At 37.3% G+C, this 21,664-nt stretch overlaps 1 protein-coding gene across 3 annotated transcripts in view; it reads left to right on the top strand.

Moving 5' to 3' along the window:
• The first annotated feature begins 979 nt into the window (after positions 1-979).
• Dennd4a (DENN domain containing 4A) overlaps positions 980-21,664 on the top strand; it is a 113,732-nt gene continuing 93,047 nt past the window's right edge. For all 3 annotated transcript variants that reach the window (XM_076850969.2, XM_076850967.2, XM_076850966.2), the window contains exon 1: positions 980-1,117. The gene's annotated coding sequence lies outside the window, so the exon portion shown is untranslated. The remainder of the gene's footprint in view (positions 1,118-21,664) is intronic.

Below are 21,664 nucleotides of genomic sequence, written 5' to 3'. Positions count from 1 at the left end.
TAGAGTTGGTAAAAAGGATGAACGCCTGTTTTGCATAAATTGACTTAAAACAAGAGGGATTTTTAAGGTCCCATTTCTTCCTTCATTTGTCCTTGGAATATTATCTAACATTTATTGAGTACTTTTGGGCATTATGCTAAGCAGTTCACATGTACTACAGAATTTAACGCTCAGAGTAATCCTGTAGGGGTAGTCGACCTTTATTATACTCATTTTTCAGAGGCAACTTGCCAATAGCCATTAATGGTGGAGCCATGGTCAGGTTTAAGTAGGCCATATCCAATTTATCAATGTAATGGACACCCCTTCAGTCAACAAAAGGCGTTTTATCAACGTAGTTTTCGGAGAACCCCCCTAAATTCCCCATTTTACCGGGCCTGCTATCTTGGGTCGGAGACCTACTAGGTGGTTGCTAACCCCTCAGGGGGTTTCCTGCAGAATCGGCGTGCCCTGGGCGGAGAAGCCGCATCTCAGACTGACGCCCCGCGCTCTGGCTAGGCAAGGACTCCTGGGAGTGCCAGGGAGGACGGGCCAGGTCGGTTGGCGCGAGCTGGAGCCTTGCGCCTAGGGGTGGCAAAAGGGGAAGCACTGTATTCCTCACCTACGCCCGCCCGGGGCTCGGGATCTCCCGACCAGAGGGGGAAACCACAGTGCGATTCCCCATTTACACCGCGCGTCACGAGCCAGCACGGCCCAGCCCCACCCACCTTCTCCGCCCCTTTCCAAGAAGGCGCTAGGACCTCCATACCTCCAACCGGGCCCCCTCCTGCGCCCTCGGGCCAAATTCGGCCAGTGATTGGTGTTCGAGGGTCCGATGCCCGCCCCCGCCCTTTCCGTCACTACCAAAATGGCGTCGGTTGCGGCGGCTGCCGCGGCTGGAGCTGAAGAAGGAGGCGGAGGCAGTCGCGACCGCGAGGGGAGGGGGAGTCCCGTCTGACTGAGACGGCAGGCCTGGGCGGGCGGGGGTGCCGCGCAGGGCGGAGCGCTGGGCTGGGGATGAGCTAAGCGGGCTCAGAGCGCCGCGGTATTCAGCCCCTCGTGTCCCGCCGCCGTGCGTGAGGGATCTGGCGCCGCTCTCTAAGCTCGACCCGCTGCTTGCGCTGAGGCCAGCGGGGAGGTGAGTGAGGGGGCAGCTACGCGGGCAGCGGTGGCTTGTAGAGCTGTCACGGCCCCGAAAGGTGACAGCCGGGGGCGCGGGACTCCGGCGGTGGGACTCGGGAGGCGGCACGGATGGCCGCGACCTCCGCCCCGGCTCCTGGAATCCGGGCCGTCCTCCTTGGGCTCCGTGCGCCCGGAGAAGGCGCGGCGGTGCCGAATGTAGCGCGGGCGCCTCTGCGTCGGACGCGTGGGGGGCTCCGGTGTTTTCATTCCAGATTTTCTATTAGGGGCTGGCCTGGGGCTGTTGTTGTTTGGGTGGTGGGGGCGGGGAGGGGGAGGTCCTGGAGCTGGATTTTGACAAGCTAGTTACGTAAGTCGGAGGTGGCTTCCCGGAATCCCACCTGCTCTGCATTTTAAACACGCGCAGAGGGTGAGCCTGGGGAGCCCGGGTCCCGCCTTTTCCTCCTGGTGGTCTGCTCAGCTTTCCCCGGCCCGCGGGCGCCGGTTTCGCGTGAGCCCGGCCAGCGTCCAAGTTGGCCAGGTTTTTCAATCTTTTTTTTTTTTTTTTTTTTTGCGGGGCAGTGGGGGTGGGGTGGGCGATTCGGTTATTATCGTTACCTTTAAAGTTTATTGCTTTATGAGGGGAGGAGAAAAAAAAAAAAAAAGGCTTGTGACCTAAAATTGGGTCGCAGCGACAGCTTTTCGTTACCGTGCTTTTAAACGACAGACGTGCCGGACGATTTTTGTTGTTCCAGTGTTCTTTTAATTCAAACGTATGGTTACGCCAAGGAGCCTTAGAGAAGGGTTTTTGTCTTATAGGACAGTTATGTCTTGTTTGCAACAGCAGGACAGGCATCAGGCAACAGGCATGCATTTATTTGAGGAGAAAACGCGTGTCAGCCAGTTAGAGACTCCTGAGGGCAGAAATTGTATTAGTCTGTGAATATGTTATTCTTTCAAATGTATTATACATTAATGAAAAGAATAACCCTAGTATAAAAGAAGCAATCTCATAAAATTACAAGCTCTTATTTGGTATGTATATAGCCTCATTCTGATTTTGGCCTACCCTCTTCCACCTCTTCCCTCCTTGGGGAAAGGAGACTGAGACACCTGTAAACAGTGTAGCCCAGGTTACAGTAATCTATTGTAGTGCATTTAAGATTATTATAAAAAGTAGTCTCTGGGGGATATAACATTGAATAATAAGAACTCTTGGGTAAGTTAATTCAGTTTATGTTTATAGTAGTTCTGGGATTCTGCTTCTGAAAATTAAAAAGTATACAGAATTCTGAGCTATTTGAACCCTGTTTGAACTTATAATGAAAGGCTGTATTTGGCCTCTTTTATGGGAACTTTGTTTTGGGGAGAAGTAAACATTTTTGGGTAATTTTTAATTCATTTTTACAATTTCCCTTTGAGTCAGAGTTCTCAGTAAGGAGTCCAGAGTAGTATATCAGTATCTGTGATATATGTTACATAATTTTCTTTTTCTGAATGATTAAACACAGATCTACTTCACTGTGGGATTTTATAAGAATGCACTTATTAGAGAAGTTGATTATCTTGACACCAGCCCAATATTGTGAACAAATGCATAAAATTTGCCTTGAGTTTTAAACTGTGTACACAATTTTACATTTTTAAAAATTGGTGAAGCACAGTATAAATTTTCTGTTCATTTAGGAGAGGAAGGAAGCTGATGTGATTTGTTTTGAACTTTTCCACATGAATTACCACTGGCTTAAATAGTTATTGATTCTTAAGTTTCTGGAACTATTGTCCTGTTTCTGACAACCTAAATAATATTTAGTATAATTGGAAGGATATTTTTTAAAAAGGAACATTTATTAGTTTATTAAAAAATAATAAAAATTATGGCAGAGTATTAAGAAAAAACTTATTTCCTGTTGTGTGATTATTGGTTATGTTATCTTTTATTGTTTGCAGAATTTTTCCAAGCATCATGCTTATTTCAGAAACAGAAATGTTCATTATATTATAATCTTGTGCTTTCTTACTTAAAAGCTCATTCTAAGTGGAAAATGTAAGTTGTTCTAGCAGGAAAATTGACTTGCTATTCTTCTCTAATGTCAGAGACTTTGTGGGACTTTTCTCTTTCACATCAGAGGTAGAAGAAGAGAATGGCTAAAGATAAAAGTAGTGAATTTTTTTCCTTTCTTATTTGTCTATTTTTTAGTGCCCTAGATTGATTGTTTATTGTCCAGGAGAACTTATGGTAGGGGTTTTTATGGGAGCCTAGTCACACTTACCATAATTTAACTTTGAATTCTAAAAGGCCAGTGTAGCACTTTACATTTAATAACCTATTAATTTACATAGGGTGTTATTATAATAGCAAAAAAATTGAACAGTCAAATATAGTATGGAAATGGTGAAATTTAAGATAATCTATGTGGTGGATCTGGCTACTAGATAACTTTTTTTTTTTTTTTTTTTTTTTTTAAAGAGAGAGTGAGAGAGGGAGAGAGAGACAATTTTTTTTTAATATTTATTTTTTAGTTATCGGCGGACACAACATCTTTGTCTGTATGTGGTGCTGAGGATCGAACCCGGGCCGCACGTATGCCAAGCGAGCGCGCCACCGCTTGAGCCACATCCCCAGCCCTACTAGATATCATTTTAAAAAACATTTACTGACATGAAAAATACAATGTTGAGAGGAAAATTATAATATAAAGAAATATGATACTGTTAATTATAACATACCTCATGTAAATGTCTAAAAGTCTTGGCAGAAAATACATAAAATATTAACAGTTATTGTCTCTGGGATGACAGGATTAAGGGTAATTTTGCTGTTAATATCTTTTTCTCACTTCTGAACAATTATTACTTTTGGGGTGGGGGGCAGGTACCAGGGATTGAACTAAGGGGCACTCGACTACTGAGCCACATGGCCAGCCCTATTTTGTATTTTATTCTGCTACAGGGTCTCACTGAGTTGCTTAGTGCCTTGCTGTTGCTGAGGCTGGCTTTGAACTCCTGCCTCATCCTACCAAGCAGAGCCGCTGGGATTACAGGCCTGCACCACTGTGCCTGGCCAATTATTACTTTTATAATTACAAAATGACAGTAGAATATTTTTTTAAGGGTTATGAGGGGAAATACTGAAATTCCAAATAACCATTGTTCCAACAAGGAAACTATCTTATGATTTATTGGTAGCAGAATCAACCCAAAATGTGTGTATTTGCAGTACACAATACTAGAAACAGGTGATAATTTAGATAAAGGCATTGCTCTAATTACCAGTACCAACATTGTTTAAGTTTTACATATGTAGATGTTTTGCACTATTTGCACATTGCTTTTCTCCAACCTTTTCTGTTTGCTTCCTACATCAAACTGTTCTTGTTGACAGTGCTACCTATTGATGAACTTCTCTTCCCAGTCTTTCCTCATTACTTCATCAGTTATTAGGCAATGGTTTGGGGATGTTTATGAGATCCCAATATTTTGCTAGTGACTGAGGATACAAAGGTGAATGAAACATGATTTTAGCCTTCAAACTTTGCCTGAGAATGCTTTTTTTCTTTATGAGCCATCAGCACACAATGAATACTCTGCTTTTCCAGTTTCACTGCTAATATTAAGGTAGTATCTTTTCCTGGTGTTCATATCCTCTAATAACTTCCTTAGTGGGAAAATGTTTTGAGTTCCCAGACAACCAATATAAAAATGAATTTTTGAAACATTACTTGACTTTATGTTGGGGAAACTTGTATTCTGAAAGGCTGTATTTATATTTATCTATGGTTGTTCTTGTTATTTTTTTAAATGTGTGAGACTTTCTTGGTTCCTTTTTTTTACTTCCTTCAGTTGAAAATCATAAACAAGAGAAGAAATAAAAGAGACAAAGGATCCAGAAAAAAGAAAGATATCATGGGAGTTTTTCTATTAGTGCTACACTTTATTTTCACTAAAAATAGTGAGTCATCAAAATGAATAAGTATACTAAGTAAAAGATAACAATTTCTGGGTCACTTTGTTAAAGTTTTTCCCTTTTGATCAGTATGAAAATTCATTTTCCATATTTATGTTAAAAGTTTATATGCATATGTAAACTCACAGTTTAACTATTTTTGTTTTTGAGTAAAAGCTGCAGTACTGAGGAGTGAACCCAAGGGTGTTCTACCACTAAGCTACATCCCCAGACCTTTTAATTTTTTAATTTTGTACAGGATTCCTCTTATGTTCCCAAGGTTGGCCTCAATCTTGTGATCCTCCTGCCTGAGCCTTCCAAGTAGCAAGGATTACAGGCATGGGCCACTGTGCCCCGCTTAAATCCCTTAAATTTGTTTTTATTTTTATTGTAATATTGTTTTGTAGATGAGAAATTTTTATTTTTGAAAATCTTTAAAGTAAATTACCAAAATATGTAGTATACACCCATACCCACATATAAAAATGTTAACATTTTCATTTTGGCTTCAGATACATTTTAATATAAAAAGATCTATGTCATAGTCACCACACTGAATTCTAAAATAGCAGTGTAGAACTTTATACTTCAGTGAAGCTAGACTTTCTTCCCAGTTTCATCTCTCTCCTTCCCTCCCAGTTCATAAACTATATGTATGAACAATATATGGCATTGCTTTGGTGCTTTTAAAAAGTATTGGCTTTGGAACCATACTTCCTTGTTTTAAATCTTGACTCTGCTACTTAAAAGTTTCATGATGTTAGATAAGTTATTTAATCTTTACATGCTGCAATGTCTTCATCTATCAAATAGGGGTAACAGAATTGTCAATTTCATAAGTTTGTTGTAAAAATTAAGTAAGTTTATTTGCAAAAGGTGCTCAAAATTGTGCCTGGCACTTTTTTTTAATGTGCTGATAAGTTTAAGTACTGTTAATATGATTGTATCATGGAATGCATATTTGTTGATATAAATTATTGTTGATACTGTAGCTCCAGTTAATTGATTTTCATTGTTATGTAGTGTTCCATTGAATTAATATACTCATTTTATCATTTCCCCTATTAATGAGTATTAAATTGTTTTCATTTTTTTTAACCTATTATAAACTTTGCCTCATTAATGTCACCACATCTCTTGAAGCAATATGCCAGAATATCTCTAGGTCATATACTTGTTTGTCATATTGCTGGGTTCTAGGGTAGAAGTATCTTTCCCTTTATAAGATATTTATAGGATATTGGCAAACAATGTCTCTCCATATCCTTGCCAACAGTTAGTGTTGTCAGACTCTGATTTTTGCCAGTCTGAATGGTATTAAAATGGCATTTCATTTTTGTCTTTTTTTTCATCTTTTAGTATTTTTGGTTATCTCTGCCTTTTTTCTTAATTATAAGATTTTTTCAGCATAGTTATAAATGTTAGGGAAGCTTGTTTTTATTTGTTTTTTGAGGTCTTCAAATCTCTTGGAACAATTACCAGTGCAGACCTAAGTTATTATAATTTTAAACCTTAATATATTGTTGATAGTGAACTTTCTAATGTGCTTTCTCAAAATAGGTATAGTTATAGTCCTTCTAAGACTGAGGAAGTGTTTCGGGAATGTACTGAAAATGTATTTTACCGAAAATTACTTAAAATTTGTTGACTTCAAAATCCAGGTAGAATTTTATTAATATGATCAATATTACTTGTTAGTCCAAAATTCAAGAGGCCTCCTGCTTAGGGGAGAATTTTCTGTTCCTATTGCTTCCTTATTAAGGAATTAAAATGTAAGCTGATGAAATGACTGACAAAACCTTTTATCTGCAATATTATAAACTTTTAATCAATGGCAAGATGATTTTACATAGTACTCATTGTATTTCTGTTTTTGCTCAGCCCACTATATATGACTGAGAGAACTAAGATCAGCCTGGTTTATTTTGGCTTATGATTTCAGAGATTTCAGTCCTTGGTCAACTGACCCTGTTGACTTGGGGCCTGTGCAAAGCAGCACTGTCATGGTGAGGAGTGTGTGGTAGAGCATAGCTGCTCACTTTAGAGTGGCTGGAGAGACAAAGAGGAAGACGAGCCACTGGGATCTCTAGTTCCTTCAAGGGCACTCCCTCAGTGACCAAATTTTTTCCACTACGTCTTGTAATGCCATGGTCAAGACTTCAACACACTGGCCTTTGGGAGATATTTGAGATCTAAACTATAGCAGATACAGCCAGGTATTTTGTGGAATGCCCTTCATTTTGGTTTGTCTGATGCTTTTTCATCGTTAGACTGGAATTTTGGATTTGGGGAAGGACAGCCACAGAGATAAAGTGGCAATTTCACTGCATCATTTCAAAGGTAAATACTAGTAATAAGGGCTGTCATTGATATTGCTGGATCATCTTGCTGAATTTCTTTATAATTATTCTTGCTGAATAATTATAAAAAGGTGACTTTTATTAGGTTGGCTTACTCGACCAGAAGCTGGATAGTTCATGATGGCTTCTGCAGGCTGGAGAGCTGGAAGAACCAGTAGTTGCACAGTCCAAGAGGCTGAAGCCCCAGAACAAGAGGGATCAACGGTGCTATCCTAGTCCGATACCAAAGGCTTCTGGAGAATCACTGGCAGAGTCCACTTTGGAAGAGTGAAGAAACAAGAGTCCCATATCTTCAGATCATCTCAGCAGCAATCAAGAACCATGATGAAGAAGAATCAAGCTTGCATAGGCTGCTGCTTCCTTGTCTTCCAACTTTTATTCCATCTAAGCCATCATCCTATTGGATGGTGCTGCCCACACTTAGGGAGGGTCTCCATTTTCAGTTGGCTATCCTACATGCCAATCATTCCTAGACACACCCTCACCCACACACCCATAAGCCTTTAATCCTTGACATCTCTTAATCCAATCAAGTTGACAATTCAAATTAACCACTACACTGTAGTAGTACAGAATTCTCTACTGTAAAGTTTTCTCATAGTCTACTTTTTAGAAACAAGTCACCAAGTATAGACCAAACCCTGAGAATTAGGCATTACCTTATTGAGGACTCCTTTAATTTGTAAAATTATTTGTAATTCTATTGAGAAATTTTCCTTCTCTCCCTCATTTATTGTGTTGCTCAATTTGTTTCACCCCTTTCAGATTGGCTCCTGTGACCAACAGGACATAACCCATCATTTGCTTGCATTATAAGATGCTCCAGTGCCCGTCTTGTATATTCCCTGCTCCAGCCCTAGCATCAGCCTTCTCCTAAGGATCCCTTGTTCCTTTTATTGGAGGATGATAGGTTCTGGGTACTATACATGCTTATTACTATTGGTAGGCCTTCATAGTGCATGGACTTAGAAAATACATGTATGTATATTAACATATATGCTAACAGAACTATTTTTGTTTGTCTACATTTAAGCAGAATATGAGTTCATGCTAACATCTTTGACTAATTCACTAACACATGGTTTATTCTAGCTTTGTCTCCTTGCTTATCCATATACCCCCCTCCAAAAACTAGAGACCTGATTCTCACCATCTGATATCCATTTACTTCTTTGTTCAATCCCAAATACACATATATAGCAGAATTATTAATCTGTATCTCTGTGAGAATTGATTTTAACACCTAGAGCAGTATTTATTGTTACAGTTACTTTTGTCTTTAGCCTTAGTGTTTCTAGTCAAAACATTGTTTCCCAAAGATACTTAGGTTAGAACCTTTTCTCCTTATCCTCCATATTTTAATTTTATTTTTATAAATTGGTGTAAATTACATAATAATTACACATAAAACTTTAAAATAGTTTCCTCGCTTAACTATAGGTTCATATGATTTTCTTTTTCTGACTTTTGTGGCAAAAGCAGTTCCTTCCATGAGAATGGTATTTCTTTCTTTTTAAAATTTTTTTATAGTTGTAAATGGACCAAATGCCTTTATTTTATTTGTTGATTTTTATGTGATGCTAAGGATCGAACCCAGTGCCTCACATACGCTGGGCAAGTGTTCTGCTACTGAGCTACAGCCCCAGCCCTGAAAGCAGTATTTCTTGAGGAGGTTTAGTCAGAATAGTATTCCTTTATTTGGTTGTTAGTTTACTTCTTTAGATATAGACCAAATTATTGCTTCAGATGTTTTTAGTAGTACATATTGAGATATGCCATTTAGTGGATCAGTAAGACCATTGCAAGTAAACAAATAGAGAATATTATTTGAGAGCTGTATTTTAAAAATATTTTTTAAGTTGTTGATGGGCCTTTATTTTTTAGTTACTTATTTTTATGTGGTGCTGAGAACTGAACTATTGCCTCATGCATGCTAGGCAAGTGCTCTATCACTGAGCTACAACCCTGGATTGAGAGCTGTATTCTTTTAATAGCTTTCTATGCACTAGCTCATTTAACTCTCCTAAGTAGTCTGTGAATTAAGTACTTCATTATTTTGTCTTATGTGTGTGTGTGTATTTTTTCAGTGCTAAGGAGTGAATCCAGGACACACTCCCACTGAGCTACATTTCCAGCTCCCCTTTTATTTTATATCTTTTGAGACAGGGTCTCACTAAGTTACCCAGGCTTGCCTCAAACTTGTGATCTTCCTGCTTCAGCCTCCTCAGTAGTTGGGATTTCAGGCAGGCATCACTGCACCTGACTATTTTGTCCATTTTAAAGATGAGGAAATTAGACACTTTGTGGTTAAACAATTTATATAAGGTCACACAGCTAGTAAGTGACAGCTACAATTTAAATGCAGCCAGTCTGATTGTGGAGCCTTCCCTCTTAATCACTTTGATATATTACCTGTAAATAACAAGAAGAGCTCGAAGAGTGGTAAGTGTTATAGAGGGAAACAGGGTGATTGAGAGAATGAAAAAGAGTCCTCAAGAAAGTTGTTAGGGAAGTCCTCTCTTAGGACATAACACTTGACAGTTAAGGACTCACAAGCTGCTGGGATTATAGGTGTGGGCCACCTCTTTATTCCATTAACCTTGTGTATGTGTGGTACTGGGGATTTAACCCAATGGCACTTTACTACTGAGCTGCATCCCTAGCTCTTTTTATTTTTTATTTTGAGACAGGGTCTTCCTAAGTTGCACAGGCTGGCCTGGAACTTGTGATCCTCCCGCCTTAGCCTCCTGAGTCACTGGGATTGCAGGTGTGTGTCATTACACCTGGCTTCCTTTATGTCTTTTAAGTCTCAGTTAAGGCAATACTTCCTCCAGAAATCCTTCTCAGATCTCTGCTCTTTTCTGGATTATGGGATCTCTTCTGGAATAATCTGTTAGTAACTGTGTCATGTCTCAAGCACATCAGTTACCTGGCCCTGAGAAGGCACTCGGATATATCAAAGTCATTGTACTGTCATGTATAACTAATTAAAACAAATAAAAAAATTTGTTGAGTGAATTATTGTAATATTGGAGAGGCAGTATAAAATAATTGACTTTGGGGGTTGGGGTTGTGGCTCAATGGCAGAGTGATTGCTTCACATGTGAGGCAATGGGTTTGATCCTCAGCACCACATAAAAATAAGTAAACAAAATAACAAAATAAAGATATTGTGTCTACACATAACTAAAAATTTAAAAAATAGATAAATAAATAAAATTGGCTGTGGATTCAGACTGTGTACTGGATTTGCTAATGGATTACCTTTTTTTCCCCCCTCTGTGTACACCTATTTCTTCCCCTATAAAATGGGTATAATGATACCTTCATAATGTGGTGAAGCTTAAATTTGTTAATACAAATAAAGTATTTTTAAATCCATTAATTTACTTGATGGGGGAGGATTTTTTATTGGTTCATTTTAATTATGCATAATAGTAGAATTAGTTATAACATTTGTACATGTGTACAATATAGTAATATAATTTGATCAGTTTTGTTCCACAGTGCTTCCCCCCTTTTTCCCCTCCTTTCTCCCCCTGTTCCCCTTCCTCTATACTACTGGTCTTCTTTCTGTTCTCATGAGACTCCCCTTACCTTTTTCTCTTTTTGGCGGGGTGGATGGGTACTGGGAATTTTAGGTGCTCAACCCCTAAGCCACATCCCCAGCCCTTTTATTTATGTAGACAAACAAATATGGTTCTATGTTAGCATATATGTTAGTATACATACATGTATTTTCCAATTTTGAGACAGGGTAATTGCTTAAGGCCTTGCTAAGTTGCTGCGGCTGGTCTTGAACTTGCAGTACTGCCTTCCGAGTTGTTGGGATTACAGTCGTGTGCTGTTACACCCAGCTCCCTACATTTTTTTTTCTTTCTTTTTTTTTCCCTCTTTTTAGCTTCTGCACATGAGAGAGAACATGACTCTTGACTTTCTGAGTTTGGCTTATTTTGCTTGACCTAATGCTTTCAAGTTCCATGTGTTTTCCTGCAAATGACATAATTTAATTCTTTTGCCTGAGTAAAACTCCATCACGTATATATCCCACATTTTCTTTATCCATTCATACATTGATAGACACCTAGGCTGGTTCAGTGGTTTGGCTGTTGTGAAGTGTGCTTCTGTAGACACTGGCATTCATATATTGCTATAGGATGCTGACTTTAAGTAGATAAAATAGAATAATATCTGGCAGTTAGGAAATGTTTTATTATACCCATAGTTACCCTTAACATACGTTAATTTATATGTCTTTTTCCTCTGTTAATCTTCAAATTAGTGAATGACTGAACAAACAAACTAATCCTGGGTCTTAAAATAAAAGATACATTTCTAACTTTTGAGAATATCGTGGCAAGTTAATCATTTTTCTTTTTTTCTAATAGCTCCAATATTTGGTCTCAACATCTTGTCACAAATTTGAGATTGGCATTAATGATAATTAGCATTTCTTATTTATACTGTATAATTAGTTGCTTATTTAAAATTCAATATAGTTTTTTAGGAGTACTTTTTTTGTTTTTGTTTTTTAATCTTTATTTTATTTATTTTTATGTGGTGCTGAGGATCGAACCCAGGGCCTCACACGTGCTGAGCGAGTGCCCTACTGCTGAGCCACAACCCCAGCCCTAGTAGTGCTTCTTAAGTTATTGGCATGTCCTTTGCTTACTCTTATGCTTCAGTTAGTCTGTACTGTTTGAAACCAGAGTTTCTTTGCTTCTGTTGGCAGGTGGGGTCTGCACAAGCTGCAGACCTCTGCAGCCGAGAAATTTGTTGCAGCTCTTAATGGCAGGCCACGCCTTTCGCTGTTGCAGCAGACCCCAGCAGCTCACCATCAATTTCTTCTTCTTTTGGGTTCTTGTCTCATAAATTCAAAGAATGAAATCCACAGACTGGGATGCGTAAGTGTGAGAGCGGTATTTATTCACGAGTATAAAATCAGAACTCCTGCAGTGTGAGAGAGGAACCTGACAAGGGTTGCCAGTCTCGATTTATATAGCACTCCAGTGGATGCTGTTGGTCTAGATTTATGCTAATCAGGATTTGAAAAAGGTCCCAATGCTATTGGTCTACAATTATACTAATTAGGGTTTGGACAAGTACTAATGTTTTTGGTTAGCTGTGAATTCCATTCTGTTTTCTCCCCACTTCTTGGAAAGCCAGAAGTTGAAGTCAGTGAATCCAGCATGCTTGGTGAGGGGTCTGGAGCTGCAGTGCTGCACGGAGCGTGTTTCTTCAGCAGGCATCCACACTGGGTGCAGGCTAGGCTGCTGTGATGTGACAGGTTGGCTTGCCCTGGGTCACTTGTGCTTGTGCTTCATCCTGCGTACATGATGCTTCATCCTGCCTAGACTGCCACTCTGCCACTTCACTGCTCTACTTTTTGGCAAGGACTAGTGGGCTGGCTGTATGGCTTGGTGACCAAGAAGCCATCTGACTAGCGTTTAACCAGATTTTCCCAGTATGGATTAAGGTGGGAGGGATGTAGCTGTGCTAAGATTATGCTTTTTATTTGTGAGATGAATTGAAGCAAGGAGAAAAATGTTGAACAAGGGGACAGAATGGGGAATTTGTAGAACTTCCTAACTACTTCTGAGCCAGACTTACACATTATCCCTTCTTTCTTTGGTATAAAATAAATTCTTATAAGATTGGGCAATTATAATCAAATGTAATTTCAGTAAGTACTTTCTAGAGGCATATTATAAGTCATTAGAAATTACTGATGCCTCTTCCTTTTTCCATTATTGTAAACAATTAAGACTTGCTTACTTAAAATCTTTTTATGACCGTTACTATTTAATTTTTCATAAAATTATGAAATTAAGATTTTTTTGTGTGAAATAACAGAACTTTCAATGGTTTTATATAGTAACAAAAAACTTATTTCATCCCCAGTCCCTATATGATTATTGTGAAAGCTATAAAAATCTCTCCCATTTTCAAGTGAAAACCAGTTTGGATAGTCTTTTAGCTTCTGCATAGTGAATTTGAAGTTTGAGTCATGTTATTTTATGAATACATGTATATTTAACTTTATATTAATAACATTATTAATATATCTTTTTTTAAATTTAGCAAATATTTACTGACTGCTGTCTGCTAGGGACTGTTCTAAAACATATATTTACAGCTAGAGATATAAAATTGCCTAATCTCAAAGAATTTATAATGTAGTTGAGAAGAGTAGATGTCCAAAGAAATAATTACATATAAAAGATATGTGCAGGATACTCATGAGACATAAGACATACCTCACAGAAATGAAAAACAAAAACAAAACCAGTCCTAAAATTCATTTGGAAGAATAAAAGACCCAGAATAGCCTTAAATTCATTTGGAAGGATAAAAGACCCAGAATAGCGAAACCAATCTAAGTCAAAAAAACAGTACTGGAAATATCACAATAATACAGAGCTATAGTAGTAAAAACTTCATGGTACTGGCATAAAAATAGACACATAGACTTATGGTGCAGAATAGATGGCACAGAGACAAATCCACACATGTATAGTCAACTAATCTTTGACAAAGGTGTCAAAAATATGCATTGGAGAAAGGACAGCCTTTTAACAATACGTGCTGGGAAAACTGGTTATCCCTATATAGAACAATAAAACAAGACCCTTTCCTCTCACCCTGCACAAAAATTAACTCAAAATGGATCAAAGACCTCAGAATCAGACCAGAAACTACAACTCCTAGAAGAAAACGTATGTTCAACACTCTAGGACATAGGCACAAGCAATGATTTTCTCAGTAGGACCCCCTAAAGCTCAGGGAATAATGCCAAGAGTTAATAAATGGGATGTCATGAAATTAAAAAGCTTCTGTACAACAAAGGAAACAATGTGAAGAGAGAACCTACAGAATGAGAGAAAATCTTTAATGGCTACTTTTCTGACAAGGTTAGTATCTAGAATATATAAAGAACTCAAAAACCTGGGACTGGAGTTATAGCTCAGTGGTAGAGCGCTTGCCTGGCATGTGTGAGGCCCTGGGTTTGATCCTTAGCACCACATATAAATAAATAAATAATAAAAGATCCATTGTCAACTAAAAGAAGTAATAGCCCAAAACCAAACAACCCAGTTTATAAATTCACAATTAAATTAAATAGATACTTCTCAAAACAAGAAATAGAAATGGCCAACAAATGTATGAAAAATGTTAAATATCATTAGCAATTAGAGAAATGCAAATTAAAACTATGATATGACCCAGCTATAATATTTCTTGATATTTATCCTAAAGAATTAAAGTTATACTGTAGTGATATGTGGATACCCATATTTATAGCAGCACAATTCACATTAGCCAAACTATGGAACGAGCTTAGGTGTTCCATCAACAGATGAATGGATAAAGAAAATGTGGTATAAATACACCATGGAGTTTTTATTCAGCCATAAAGAAAATTGAAATTATTTCATTTGCAGTAAAACAGATGGAACTGGAGACCATTATGTTAAGCAAAATAAGCCAAATTCAGAAGGTCAAGGGTTGGATGTTTTGTCTCCTATGTGGAAGCTAGAGGGGGAAAAGGAAAAGAAAGATGTATGTGTGGCAGGGTGGGGATCTAATGAAAATCAAAGGGAGATCCATTGAGTAAAGGGATGGGGGTGGAAAGAGGGAAGTGCTGAGAAGTGATATGACCAAATTATGTTGTTATATTGTGTGCATCCATAAGTGTGCAACAACAAATACCATTATTGTGTACAACTATACTCACCAATAAAAAAAGAAAATAGAATGGCAGCCTCTCAAGGGGAAAGAAGTGTGGAAAACTTGCAAGAATAAGTCTTAAGTATTTCATAGGAGCTGGCCATTTGAATAGGAGGGCATGAATTGCAAAGGTACTATAGAGTTGTGTAAAAAGAGGACTTCAGTATGGTTAATGGCAATTTTTGTATCATTCAACTTAATGAAACTGAAATTAAAATATTTTTTCAAATGTGTCCGCATGGCAGTAAATATGAACTTTTTAAAAATAAAAACTGTAGGTTATAAAATATTTAAATTATTTGTTCTGTAACCTTTATGTCACTCTTGAGAATGAGATGTTATTGATCACTTCCTTTCAAACTCCTTTATCAAAATTTTTTGAGTTTTGTTTGATTGGTATGTTAGTTTCCTTTCTGCTCATTTTTCCTGTTTAAGCATAGACCTTCATAGAGTAGATGACAGAAAATGATAGAGCTTGTAAAACTTAAAAAGAGCATAATTTTATAAAAGCAAATAGTGAAAATGATTGAGGTAAATCTCTAACATGACTGATGTCAACACTAAAATTTTATAATTTTAGAGAAAAGAGCATGTATAGGTTATTTTGTAAAATATTATTTTATATAATTTTTCCCCTGTAGAATTGTACCTGCCATTAAGCAAAACCCATGTAAGCAATTGGCAGGATGCTTTGTGCTTCACTGCTTTGTTCACCTGATTAACACCTTTACTTCCCTTTTCAATTCTTTTATCCACTCATTCATGATTCCTACTCCTCCCCACCACAAATAACCAACCAACCAAATAAAAAATCCCCCTAAAAGTCCAGGTTGACTATTCTGAGAAGTGACTGAAGTGAGGAGAGAAGAGAGGTACTTGTGGCCAGTTTTGTGGTGGTGATGGGGTGTGTTTATGTATGTGTGTTTCAGGCATGAGGTTTATGTTCAAATAGCAAACTCAAAATCATCACCATTGTCACCAAGATCACATGTAGGGACTTTCTTGCTGTTTTAGAAATCCATCAGTCTTCCTTTCTTCACTTCAATTGCTTAAATATGTCTCCCCCCTATTTTTATTTGACATATATTCAAATGTGCTTTTTTAAAAAATTTTGTTGATAGACCTTTATTGTATTTATTTGTATGTGGTGCAGAGAATCGAACCCAGTGCCTCACACATACCAGTTAATGAGCCACAGCCACAGCCCCTCGAATGTGCTTTTAATAGTATATAGGGAGGGCTGGGGTTGTGGCTCAGCGGTAGAGCACTCACCTTGCACATGTGAGACCCTGGGTTCGATCTTCAGCACCACATAAAAATAAACAAAATAAAGATACTGTGTCCATGTATAACTAAAAAAAAATTTTAAAATAGTATATAGGGAAAGGGTGATGAACAGAGAAAAAGAAAGATATGCTTTTGTGCTTGTTCTTTTTTTTTGGAACACCCTCCCACCTCTCCTGTATCATCCTATTCATATTGCAGGGTTTAGATTGTTTCTCTTTTTTGATTCCTCAAGCCTGAGCTTTTGTGTTCTTTGCTTTTCTTTGATTATTCCTGTTAGAGCTTAAACATTATCATACTGATTATTTACTTGTCTTTTCTTTAAATATATTTTTAGTTTTAGATGGACACAATATCTTTAGTTTGTTTATTTAGTTTGTTTATGTGGGCTAAGGGTCAAACCTGGTGCCTTACACGTTTTAGGCAAGCACTCTATCACTGAGCCATAACCCCAGCCCTTACTGGTCTTTTCTATTAAACTCCTGTAAGATAAAATCATGTCTCAGTTTGTCTTTGTATTGCCATTGTCTACTACAGAGCCTGGCGTACCATAGGGGTATCATTTCTAGATCCTTGGTTGCAAACAAGAGTCAACTCTGGTTAGCTGAAGCAAAAGAGAAAAGATTTTTTTTTTTTGGAAGGGAATTGGTTATTCAACAGAAATGACTTGAAGATTGGAGAGCCAGATTCAGACAAATAGGAGATGGACAAACCTTAGAACTAGACCATAGCCAAAGTAATAACCATAGGGATAGTCTTTTCCCGTCTAAGAAACCATTGATGCCACTGGATACCATTTGCCTTTTGGGGGGTGCTGTATGTCACTGACCTAAGAATAAATTATTTCTTATTTATAAATAGCAGAAAGTAATTTCCCATTGTCTTGAATGCTCGAAGTCCAAGATCAGAGTTCCTGAGTGGTCAAAGCCTTCTTTTGTTGTGGCAGAATGCCAATTTCTTGTTGTGGATCCTCCCATGGTAGAAAGAGCCCTAAGAATGAATGAATGGGTGGGTGGATGGATTTATTCTAAGCACTCTACCACTGAGCTACATCCCCAGCCCAGAAAGAATTTACAATTCTTTGTGACTTTAAATTTAAATTCTGTGTGAATGCATTTAAGTGACCAGTCTGTGTGCCTCCTCAAGCAAGGAGAGCAGGTATCTGGCCTTTTTAGCTTCATGATGGACTCTAAAATCTAGCTTTTTAAACACATGTGTCGGATTCTATATATAGAGAGGGAGCTAACTCAATTGCTAGACAATAAAATATAAAACTGATATATGCCCATTTCCATAAACACCCATTTAACAATTACCAGGTGAACAAATGAGAGAACCAGTTATGATTTCCTATCTCTAAACTTTCATATCACTAAGCATTGAACTGATTGTGGTACCAGTAATGTAACTCAAAACAGTTTAGTACTAAACCTTAGAAAAATCAAAAGATAAGGGATTGGGGTTGTGGCTCAGTGGTAGAGTGCTTGCTTGCCTAGCATGTGTGAGGTACTGGGTTGGATTCTCAGCACCACATAAAAATAAATAAATAAAATAAAGGCATTGTGTTCATCTATAACTAAAAATATATATTTAAAAAAAACAAAAGATAACAGCATTAGAAAAATTTTTTATTTTTAAAATTTGTACCTCATCATTTAATTATTTAAATCAAATTATTTAAATTAAATTTTAACTTTTTTTAGCCCCCCCGCCCCCCGTTCCCCCCCCCCCCCCCCCCCGTACATAAGCACAAGCTTATTTGCTTATCTGATAATCTAACACTGGATGGAACTAGGATTTGATTGCAGAACATATAACTGCTATACCTCACTACTTTTTACAGTTTATGTAGTTGTATTCAGCAATTAAAAAAAAAAGAACAACAAAACAACATTTTAGACAGCTCAAAGGAATGTTTCTGCTTACTAAAAATGATAGAGGTGTTTATTTCTAAGGCATTGTTTTCATCAAGTATGAGGTCTTACAACCACTTTGGAAAAACTGGTGTTGTCTACCAAAGCTGAATGTTCATATATCCCATATGGTAGCAATTTCATTCTTAGTATTTTTTTAAATGCATGTGCTTGTGTATCAAAGGACGTGTAAGATGCTTTATGTGTGACTTTGGAATCAAGCCAGGTGTCTATTAATAGAGTGGATAAATAAAATTGTATATATTTAAAATGAAAAACTATATACAGAAACCAAAGTGAACAAACTATTTCTAGGAGTTTGAATATGGCAGAATCTCAAAAACATTGTGAAGTGAAAAAAGCTAGACCAAAAAGTGTGTGCTGTATGAGTTTTTCATTTATATACAATTTAGAGATAAAACTAGTATTACAATTCAAGAGTGGTTCTCTTTGGGAAGGTTGGAGGGAGATTCCTGTTACTAGTTAATACTCTGTTTTTTGACCTGGGTGGTGTTTATCATGGATAGTATGGCCATTTTGTGATAATTCCTGGAACTGTACTCCTTTCTATATGTGTTATACTTAAAAGGGGGGCACAGTGGTCTGTACCTATAATCCCAGCAACTCTAGAGTTTTAGGTAGGAGGACTGCAAGTTTGAGGCCAGCCTAGGCAATTTAGTGATATCCTGTCTCAAAATAAAAGGGGCAGGGGGTGTAGCTCAGTGGTAGAGTGTCCCTGGAATCAATTCCCAGAACTGCAAAAAAAAAAAAAAAAGGGAAAAAAAATCTAAAACAAAAACAGAAAGCCCTGTACTTGTATATGGACTATCTGGGGGAGTGAGCATGGCTAAGTGAACGCCTCAAGTTGTATGCAAAGTTTTATCTAAACATCTCTGTGTATTTTAGGGGAGAAAAGTTTCTCTAAAATTAATTAGATCTTTGAAGAGATTCATGACCCCAAAACAACTAAGAGCCCATGTAACCAAGTTCTGTATGTTCATAAAAATTATTAATATAAATATTTATTATGGATAGCTTCTTCTTACAATAAGATAAAATTCTTGCCTCTAAGACTAGACCGTCTGTGGTTTGGATCCTATTCCCCCACACTTTCTCAAGGTTTTTGCTTTAAAATCATCTTCCCAGTCATCTTCTTTCTCACCTTCATTCTAATTTTCTCTCTCTACTGAATGGTTGCCATTGGCATACCTCCCTTAATTTCCATTCATTGTTTTTAAAGCCCTTTGTTGATTCCATATCTTCTACCAGTTACCGTTGCATTTCTTTGCTCCCTTTTATATCAAAACTCCTCCAAAGGATTACTTATAATTCCTCACCTCCAGTTGTCTCTTTAGCTTATTCCAGTTGGAGTTTCCTTTATATTAACACTTAACTAGCTCTTCTCAAGGTCATGCTGATTTGAGTTTTGCTAAAATAGTTAAAAAGTAGTTAGTACCTCTTTGTGGGGAAGTAGGGTGAGTGTGCCTCTGCTATAAAGAATTGATTTGATCATGTTTCTCATTTTAGGCTGTACTTCAGTCCTTGACTTGTTCAGGATCCTCTTTAATTTCATTTTTCTTTATCTACTCATCTTCATTCCCATTCTTTTTGCTTCATTTATTTTAATATGTTCTATATATTATCCTGAATATATCTTTGAAAACAAAAGTGCTATTTTGGGCATATGTTTTTAGTCTATACATTGCTGTGTTGGCACAGATTCCTTTATTTTTTACTATATTCACCCAAGACTAAATTTAAAGAATTTATCTATGTTTCTGTTTTTATCTATTTCTTTTCTTTTTATATACCTTTATTTCACTTACTTTTTTTTTATGTGGTGCTGAGGATCGAACCCAGTGTCTCGCACGTGCAAGGCGAGCGTTCTATTGCTGAGCCACAACCCCAGACCCCTGTAAATATCTATTTCATTGTGGTATTTAATCTTATCTTCCACATTTAAAAATTATTCCTTTTGGTATGACACTTTGTTTTTTTTTTAATTTGCTATTCTAAAAATTTGTTCTTTTTAGTTATACATGACATTAGAATGTATTTTGACATATCATACATACATGGAGTATAACTTCCCATTTTTATGATTGTACATGATGTGAATTAAACTGGTCGTGTGTTCATATATGAACATAGGAAAGTTATGTCCATTCATTCTACTGTCTTTCCCATTCCCATCCTCTCTCCCTTCTCCCTGTTTCCCCTGTCCAATCCAGTGAACCTCCACTTCTCCCTTTCCTCTCCTATTGTGAGTCAGCATCTGCAAATCAGAGAGAACATTGTTTTTTGGGGATTATTTCACTTAGCATGATAGCCTCCAGTGCCATTCACTTGCCAACACATGTCATAATTTCATTTTTTATGGCTGATTAATATTCCATTGTGTATATGTACCACATTTTCCTTATCCATTCATCTGTTGAAGGGCACCTAGGTTGGTTCCATAGTTTATTATTGTGAATGGAGCTGCTATGAACACTGATGTGGCTGCATCACTATGGTATGCTGATTTTAAGTCCTTTGATTATATGCCAAAGAGTGGGATAATTGGGTCAAATGGTGGTTCCATTCTGAGGAATCTCTATACTGCTTTCCAAGTGATCACACCAATTTGCAGTCCCACCAGCAATGTATCAGTGAACCTTTTTGCCCACACCCTCACCAACATTTACTGTTATTTGTATTCTTGATAATTACCATTTTGACTGGAGTGAGATGAAATCTCAGTGTAGTTTTAATTTGCATTTCTCTAATTGCTAGTGTGTCAAACATTTTTTCATATATCGTTGACCATTCATATTTCTTCTTCTGTGAAGTGTCTATTCAGTTCCTTTGCCCATTTGTTGTTTGAGTTACTTATTTATTTTTTGTTCAGTTTTTTTGAGTTCTTTATATATCTTGGAGATTAATGCTTTATCTGAGGTGCAGGTGGCAAAGATTTTCTCCTGTTCTGTAGGCTGTGTCTTCAGATTCTTGATTGTTTTCTTTGCTGACACTTTGGTTTTTTCCATTCACGCATTCAACAAATAAATGGGTTATACAGTAGTAAATATAACAGAAAAATCCCTACCCTCATGGAATTTACAATCTTGTGGAAAGAAAGAATAAACAAATAACTTAATTAAATAAAATATATAGTATGTTAGAAGCTGAAAATGCTAAGTTCAGAAAATTAAAACAAGGCAGGAGAGAATATGGCATAAACATCCCAGGTTCAAATTTACCCTTCCTGGTGAATTTATAGGGTGTAAGTATGTCTGTGGTGGGGAAATAGCTTTGGGCCTGAAGGAGAGTTGCCAAAGAAATAGTTATGTTTTGGC

Source organism: Callospermophilus lateralis, chromosome 3 (genome assembly GCF_048772815.1).
Source record: "Callospermophilus lateralis isolate mCalLat2 chromosome 3, mCalLat2.hap1, whole genome shotgun sequence".
NCBI lineage: Eukaryota > Metazoa > Chordata > Mammalia > Rodentia > Sciuridae > Callospermophilus > Callospermophilus lateralis.
This window is presented reverse-complemented; position numbering and strand designations above follow the sequence as displayed.